The sequence below is a fragment of the Thalassophryne amazonica genome, chromosome 10 (assembly GCF_902500255.1).
Source record: "Thalassophryne amazonica chromosome 10, fThaAma1.1, whole genome shotgun sequence".
NCBI classification, from domain to species: domain Eukaryota; kingdom Metazoa; phylum Chordata; class Actinopteri; order Batrachoidiformes; family Batrachoididae; genus Thalassophryne; species Thalassophryne amazonica.
In genome coordinates this window covers 36,976,944-36,986,333 of record NC_047112.1, presented here as the reverse complement: position 1 = coordinate 36,986,333, position 9,390 = coordinate 36,976,944, and positions in this window count along the sequence as shown.

Below are 9,390 nucleotides of genomic sequence, written 5' to 3'. Positions count from 1 at the left end.
AAAATAAGATATTTAATACATCACAAATGTCTTTTAACATTATATTATAGTTTAGTTTATCCATATTTAAGTTATTGTAATATTGTATGGGGAAGTACCTTTGCAACTTATTTAAACAAAATATTTCTACAGAAAAAAACTGCTCGAATAGCTACTCGTTCAAAACCTTGTGCTCCAAGTACACCTCTGTTTTTTAAATTGCAGCTCTTAAGTATTTTTCATATAAATATTTTTTTGACTTGTACGTTTGTCTTCAGAGCGCTCTATGATGTTAAATGGCCTTCCTTTATAAAATATTATTTTGTGGATAACCATCAAATTCATAGTAGAGAAGCTTGAATCTTTGACTGGACTGGGTTGCTTGATGCGAGGATGTTTCGCTTCAAATCGCAGAAGCTTCCTCAGCTAAAATTCTTGCTCTGGTGGTCTGACTTCTGTTTTGACTCTTGTAGAGAAGAATAATCAAGAAGTCACAAAAACTGGAGTTTTAAACCTAACCAGACCTCTCCTACCGAGAGGCAGACTGCTATAGGCTAGTGACTAAACAATAGCTCTAATTAGCACCTATTGTGCTCTAGTTAGCACCCTCCTAATGTCAGGGCAGCTGTCCCTCTCCTGATCGCTCCCTTGACGACTCTGCTGATGACGTGAATGACTCATTACCATGAACAAAAGACTGAAACTGCTTTGATCTGAGTACCCCATTGTAAACAGGGGATAAAGCATGCCTCAGACCCCCTCCCCAGTTAAGGCTAGGTTTCAAACATTTCACAAAGAATGCCTCCTTGACCCCTCTCTCAAACCATTTCTTCTCTCTGGCTAATATTTTAACTTCCTTGTCCTCAAACGTGTGGTTAGTGTCTTTAAGGTGGAGATGAACTGCAGACGGAGGTCCACTGGCGCCCTCTCTGCGGTGCTGGTATAGCCTTTTGTGTAAAGGTTGCTTAGTCTCACCTATGTAGTGTTCGTTACAGTTTTCCTGACATCTGACAGAATACACTACATTGCTCTGTTTGTAACTAGGGATCCTGTCCTTAGGGTGAACTAATTTCTGTCTCAAGGTGTTAACCGGTTTAAAGTAAACTGGGATTTTGTGCTGTCTGAAGATCCTCTGTAGTTTTTCCCCTACTCCTGCTAAATAAGGGAGAGCCACTCCTCTTCTTCTTGTCTCTGTCTCCTGTCTATCTGCTCTCTTTGTTCTCTGGGACTTCTGCACTTTGTCCAGGGACCATCATGGGTACCCACATACTGTGAGGGCTTTCTGGACAAGTTGTTGTTCTTTAGCCCTTCCCTCTGCAGTTGTGGGCACCAGTAGGGCTCTGTGTTGAAGCGTCCTGATCACCCCGAGCTTGTGTTCAAGGGGGTGGTTTGAGCCAAAGAGCAGATATTGGTCAGTATGAGTTGGTTTTCTGTAAACCCCTGTCTGGAGCTGCCTGTTCTCTCCAATCATAACATCACAGTCCAAGAAGGCTAAATGGGTGTTTCTGGCATCCTCACGTGTGAACTTGATATTCGCGTCCACCGAGTTGATGTGTTCTGTAAAGTCCTCAACTTCCTGTTGCTTGATCTCCAAGAGTTGGCAGATGTGGTCTGGTGTGAGTTTGGTCCTTTCAAGTAGAGACACATCATCCAGCAGTCTCTGCCTCACAACTGAGACAGCCTCAGCAGTGGGGATGCAGGTGAACAACGAAGTCACATCAAATGACACGATTGTTTCATCTGCCTCCAGCTGCAGGTCCTTGATCTTGTTCACAAAATCTTGTGTGTTCTCCACATGGTGTTCTGAGTTACCCACTAGAGGAGCCAAAATCCACTTGAGGTGCTTGGCCAAATTGTACGTGATGGAATCTGTGCTACATACAATAGGCCTGAGTGGCACGCCCTGTTTGTGGATTTTGGGCAGTCCATAGATGCACGGAGTGGCGTCCCCAGGGTACAGTCTGTAGTATGTCTGCCTGTCGATGAGTCCCTCTTTCTCCAGGTTTTGGAGGTAGCTAATGATTTTCTTCTTATAGCCGCTCGTGGGGTCTCTCTTCAGACGTTCGTATGTATTGGAGTCACTGGGCAAGTTGTTTACTTTAAACCGGTTAACACCTTGAGACAGAAATTAGTTCACCCTAAGGACAGGATCCCTAGTTACAAACAGAGCAATGTAATGTATTCTATCAGATGTCAGGAAAACTGTAACGAACACTACATAGGTGAGACTAAGCAACCTTTACACAAAAGGCTATACCAGCACTGCAGAGAGGGCGCCAGTGGACCTCAGTCTGCAGTTCATCTCCACCTTAAAGACACTAACCACACGTTTGAGGACAAGGAAGTTAAAATATTAGCCAGAGAGAAGAAATGGTTTGAGAGAGGGGTCAAGGAGGCATTCTTTGTGAAACGTTTGAAACCCAGCCTTAACCGGGGAGGGGGGTCTGAGACACACTTTATCCCCTGTTTACAATGGGGTACTCAGATCAAAGCAGTTTCAGTCTTTTGTTCATGGTAATGAGTCATTCACATCAGCAGCAGAGTCGTCAAGGGAGCCATCAGGAGAGGGACAGCTGCCCTGTCATTAGGAGGGTGTTAACAAGAGCACAATAGGTGCTAATTAGAGCTATTGTTTAGTCACTAGCCTATAGCAGTCTGCCTCTCGGTAGGAGGGGTCTGGTTAGGTTTAAAACTCCAGTTTTTGTGAATTCTTGATTATTCTTCTCTACAAGAGTTAAGACAGGAGTCAGACCATCAGAGCAAGAATTTTAGCTGAGGAAGCTTCTGCGATTTGAAGTGAAACGTCCTCACGTCAAGCAACCCAGTCCAGTCGAAGATTCAAGCTTCTCTACTATGGAAACCACCTGGACAACTGAGAGCCTACACAGAAACATCAAATTCATAATTATCAGACCAGGCAGGCTGCACATTTGCATTTACCTTTGCATAGAGCGACTCGTTATCAGCGTAACATCAGATATCATGGTGTTAAATCTTGGAATGATAATGTACACCTCGTGAATCCACATATCACCTAAAATCAAAAATCTTGCAGGAGTATTTACAGTGATTTGTTTTAGTCTTGAAAAAATGGTGTAATTCTGTTGTATTCTGTTATGTTTGCTTTGTTTGGGAGTGGATTTTCTATAAGCCTTTTGGCTTCCACCACTCCCTTGCACTTTATTTATATTGTATTTTTTTCTCTCATTCTCTCTCTCTCTCTTTGGTTGTTTTATGTATGTATTTTTTATTTTGTGCTAAATAAACAAATCAAATCAATCAAATGCTAGTGATGCTGAGGACCTGGATCACTACCGTGCAGAAGGTTTTACCCTGCTAGTTACAAAAAAGGCCTTACTGCCAAATATGACCTCATTATCTCCTAGAAGACAATACTAAGAGATTTATATGGAAGTACAATGGTGCCATATCAGGAGAGTATTATAAGGATTGCATTTCTACAGGCCTTTCCATTTAGTAGATGCTCAAAGTGCTTTACAATGATGCCTCATATTTACCTCACATTTACTTCCTCAGCCAAGGCTGGTATCCATTTTCACAGCTGTGTAGACTGAGACTATGTAGACTGTGTCCAATTACCCAGACCGGTAGCATGAGTGGGATTTGAACCCAGGTAAACATACAGGTGAACCTTGTTAACTCGCGCAAGTTGTGGCCCACAAAATTGGTCCTGAACTGTGAGTTAATAAGGTTGACCAAAAAAGTTATAATTAGCTTACCTTGCCGTATTACAATCGTTTCAACCATTTGAAGTGTGATTCTTTCACGGATGGTGATGATTTCTTCATGTGGAGTGGGTTCGGGATTTTCTTCTTCCTCCTTGGGCTGCTGCACTTCAGCGATGAGGGCTTTCTTAGTGCAGATTATTCTGGACAATGATTTCTTCCACTAGAGTGGGTTTGGGATCTTCTTCTTTCTCCTCTGGCTGTTGCACTTCGACGATGAGGGCTTCATCAGTGCAGACGATTCTGGACGATCCAAAGTTTTTCCATTTACAGATCTAAATGTGACATTCCTCTTTAGATCCTTCCCGCCAGTTCAGATTGGGCTGGAATTTATACACGCGCCTGCCCCTCCTAAAAATGGTCAAATTTGATGAAAATATTGACTTTCATACAGTAGTCTAAATTTTTGAGGTCCACAAATCAACTGCGTGTAAAGCCGAAATGGGAGTTACGCATCCGTGAGTTACCAGAGTTCATCTGTATTGGCAGACCAGCACTGAATGAATTTTAAGCCACAGTCACACAAGATGTCCATGACTTGTGACACTGGTAGCCTTATCTTCAAAATCTATAGCACGTGATCTGTAACTTGGGGCATGTCCTACCACACATTGCCATTTATACAATGCAAACAATGGTGCTGGACACAAAGAGGTTGGATAAAGTCTCCATACCATAAAATCAACCAATCAGAGCATCACGTTTCATCCCTTTTAAGACAGACGCATGTCAGTGTTAGGAGCACTGATATCCAGACAAATACAAAGGTTTTCTGGTGAGGAAACGAATTTGCGCATGCTGACAAGTGAGCATGACATGACATTCAGATTAAAAGTTGTTGCATCCATTGCTACTTCTGAACATTGTTCACTGGCCAAGCAAGCCATGTACATAACAAGCAGCTGTTTCATCTGACTCCACACAAATTTCTAAATTGAATAGAAGTACATGGCCTGCAGGTCTCGGCTAAGACCCTTTTAAGCTCTTTCATAGAGTTTTTATTTTATTTTATTTTTTGATTGTGGGAGGAAACCAGGGAACTGGATGAAAGTCAAGCAGGCACAGGGACAACATACAAACTTCACACTGAAAAGCCTAGGCAGGAAGTGATCCCAGGACCATCTTGCTGTAAGGCAGCCACTATGCCACTGCAGAATTTTTTTAAGGTATGATAAAAACTGTTCACTCTAACTCAAACTGGAAATGTGCTGTGGTTCAGTGTATCTGTCTGTATATTCTGATGCAGATAAAATTCATGAGCTTTCTTTCTCTGTTAAGGTTTGAGTATGAAGTTTATGTTTTATTATAAGTATTATTGTAAATCAAAGCACTGGTTGCTAAGCATCCTAATGATATATTGTCAGGTGTCTTTGTTTATATTTCAAACCATGGGTAAAGTCCAGACCCACTGTGAAAACTGAAGCCCCCTTTTAATACACCCAATCCCCAGACACCTGCAGGCATGACCAACGTTATAGAAGAAGATGAGCTTTAAAATATGGTACAAAACAGAGTTATTAAAGTTTTGCATTATTTCATTAGCTTTTACTTTTATTTTATTTTGTTTTAAGTTCATTTGTGCTGAAGCACTAATATACATCCCTTCCTACACAAATGTAATTTATTTGTAAACCCATATATGCGAAACAACCTTGGCTTAATTCAAAGTGGTGTTGCAACGGCAAAGATTATTTCTATACCTATGGTTCAGTAATGATACGTAATATAGGACACATACTTCATCACGATAGAATACAAATGTCTTGAAAATATGAAAATACACACAAAGAGTGCTCATCATTTTTATGAACTGCTTTGCTATATTGAAGGTGCAACAGAACATTTGCACATGGATACAACAACCACACATAGGATCAGACATACACATACATACACACATGTCCCCTGCAATCAGCTGTCAGAGCAGCAAAAGGGATTTAAGGAGATTTTACGGGGCTCCATGTGTCCTTATGCGTAAGCAACAGTCACAGGGGGTGAAGGGTATTGATCCCTGGGCACAATGTGCATCAGGAATCCCTGACAGAGTGGTAGATTGACCAACTGGGAGCAAACACACTGACAGAGGCCTAGAAATGCCTATATCCAAACATGCATAATGCACAATTTGTATATAGTAGATAAAAGAGGGGACACACAGAGCTGATGGTTAGCGCAATGTGTACAGTAGTGTCTGAATGTCTGTACTCATCCACAGCAACTTTTTGACAAACTCAGCATGTTGAAAAGGTATTGGTGCTCACTGGTGAGAGAGCGCACTCTGATTGGCTGTCCAGCTTTAGTGAATCAGTGCAATGGAAATGACAAAAGCAAGTAAAAAAAGAGGACAACACCAAACCAAGAAACATAACCGAACAAATGTGAAGGTTGACAATAAAGAGTGTGTACTCCTACTATATTTCAATAAAGAAAACCAAGAATGACCACTGTTATTTTTATTTTATGTTGCTCACGATGCATCTGTGGCTCATTCTGTCCTGCTAGCTAGTACCATTAGCAAGCTAGCATTCTGATGCTAGCTTGCTAATAGACAAAACATTATGAAACTAAAAAAAGACAAACTATTTTCACCTTGTGTTTGTGTGTGACATTTGGTAGTTAGTAGGATTGGTTTTAATAATGGGTTCTTGGTATAGTGTGTAATATTTTACATTGAGGCCATTCTCCGTCAGAAATTCAGTAGAGGAAGTGAGGGAGCTAAGTTGGAGTGAAAATGTTTCAAATGTGCAAGCAATAGGTCTAAAACATATGTAATAAAGTATAATATAGTACTACATTATCAACGTGCCATATATTTATCATTAGTTTTGTATTTCATACTACAAATACAGAAACTGCAGTTGTGCTGAAAAATCTCACACCCTTTCCTAAGTTATTTCTTATTAATACTTGTTTTATGAACAGTTGTTCACCACATCAAAATTATGTCTGTTAATATTGCTTATAACATATATACAGAGTAATAGTGCCTGGAGCACATGAAGTCAGAGTCCATCTGTGTGTTTGTATGTGCCACCCCAAGTAAACTATAGCTTTGGGATTCATGATTATTTTGAGTCTGTTTAGAACTATAGTACCATGCACATGTAGAAAGGGTTGTTATTATATTTATTGTATTTATATTGCAGAAGGTGGTTCTCCATAAGTTGCTGGCCCTCACTGAGACATTAGAAGAATCTGGAGAGTGGTGGACCCAGAGGACGTTCCATGAAAGGTTGATGTGCTTCATTTTCTTCTTTTTATGTGGTGTACAGTAGCTCTGCGGGAGCACCCCAATGTCATTGTACTCCCCTGTACAATGACAATAAAAATTATTAGCTGGAGACCAGACTGAAGAACACAGATCATAGGATGTCACTACTATATAAGCAAAATAAATTGAATTAAAAATATTAACTACAAAACATTTATTGTTGTTGACTCTAAGCTCTGTCATGTAAACAAGATAATGTGCACCATATACACCAGTTTGACGTATATTCATGATCCTGCACAGAGTTCCATTGTCATGGCCTTTGTTCTGCCCTTTGCTGGCTTTCCTTCCTGCATTCTCCTCGTTCAAATGTCACGTCTCTGCAGACTCTGCAGTTTTGAGCATGCAGTGTCAATAATTTAACATCCAACTATTATGGGTCCCTCCACCGTTTTTGTACAAGCTACATTTTCATGTGTTGTGCTTTGTTTCCCCCTTTCTCCTTCCTGCATCTCAGTGCATCTTTACGTAAAAGGTTGCATTTGTTTGTTTGTTTTTCTTTTTGGGAGGGGTGGTAACATTTGTAAATGTTAAGTGACACAAGACTTTTATTGGGACCCCTTTTGCTGACATACACGAACTTAAAGCTGCAGGGTGTAGGATACCCTGCCATCTTCTTGATGAGGGATGCAGATTGTATTATGGCCGTTGCTGGTCACAATTTTGTTTCCCTTCACATTTTGCATCTTTGGTGACAGGGACTCATGCTACTTGCCTTCTCTTCTGATGAGCAACATGTATAATTCTCCATTTTACAAATTCTCAATTTGTTAGCTTGCACTAGCAACCAGTAGAAGGTGTATAGCAAAGCACCACTGATTCCTCTTGTATGCTTCAGTCTTCCAGCCATGCTGGCAATATGCAAACAGGAGTAAGGGTGTCCATTTTGGCTACTGTATCAACATAGTGGTGCAACATGGCGGCCTCCATGTAGGCGGGCCCGCTCACATGTAGATATGAAGGGCTCAATCTAAGCTTATGAACACACATAAATGAATGCACATTCCATTTCTGCTAATAAACACCTCATCCCACCAACCCTACACACTGTAGCATTAAGGTATAGCCTGCTTTTTGTTTTAAAAGGTTAGTGATCTTGTTTTGGGTAATGTACAAATGACATATTACACCAACACCACACACAACACACAATGAGCATTGTTAGGGGCATGAAAGGTATTTGATATGTCCTGGGATTGGGCACCTAATTGCGTCGAACTGATCCAAATAGGACATCAGAGGCAAAGACACTTCAGCGGACTTTCGAAGAGGTCTACTTGGTTGGGTCCGTTCATTACCCTGCTGACCCCCCAGCTCGACCTCTCATGCATGCACATATTACATGTACACATCCACCCTTCACCTACCCCACTTCATTGTCTCTGGGGTTTAATTGGAGCGATGTTCTCCATTGTGAGCAGGCTCAATAGCAGTGGAGGACTCCATTGTTGGTCTGAATGAGGGCAGGAGTGTTCATTAGGTGAGTCTCTGAATAAGGGCAACTGGAGGTATAGCACTAAGAGCGGGGGGCTGCCGTGGACCTCCGTGGCGGGTAAAACCGCATGCTCTCTTCTCTCCTCTTCTTCCTGTCTTATGGTCTCTTTTTCTCAACAGCCTGACGCTTGGCCCTGAAAAGCAGCGGCTGCGTTTGTTGGGAGGCCTGGCTTTGTCTGTACCAGTAGGATGAATCATACGAAAGGAGAAAAAGGTGGATCAAAGACAGGCTATAGAGAATGCAAGGACCACCTCCTCTGATGGAGAGAGAAAAGGAACCAATGAGCCCTTATGTGAGAGAATCTTCAACAGTCCTTTGCTGGTCTACTTTAGGGATATACTTCACTCGGGGTTTGTACCAAAACTACTTGGTCCTTAATGAAACAGTGAAATAAATGCGATACAACCCCAATTCCAATGAAGTTGGGACGTTGAGTAAAATGTAAATAAAAACAGAATATAATGATTTGCAAATCCTCTTCAACCTATATTCAGTTGAATACACCACAAAGACAAGATTTTTAATGTTCAAACTGATAAACTTTATTGTTTTTGTGCAAAAGGTTTGCTCATTTTGAAATGGATGCCTGCAACACGTTTCAAAAAAGCTGGGACGGGGCAACGAAAAAACTGCAAGTTGATGGATGCTCAAAGAACACCTGTTTGGAACATTGACAGGAGAACAGGTTAATTGGAAACAGGTGAGTGTCCTGATTGGGTATAAAAGGAGCATCACCAAAAGGCTCAGCCATTCACAAGCAAAGATAGGGCGAGGATCACTACTTTATGAACAACTGCGTGGAAAAATAAGTTTAAGAACAATGTTTCTCAATGTTCAATTTCAAGGAATTTAGGGATTCCATCAAAGAGTCCATAATATAATCAGAAGATTCAGAGAAT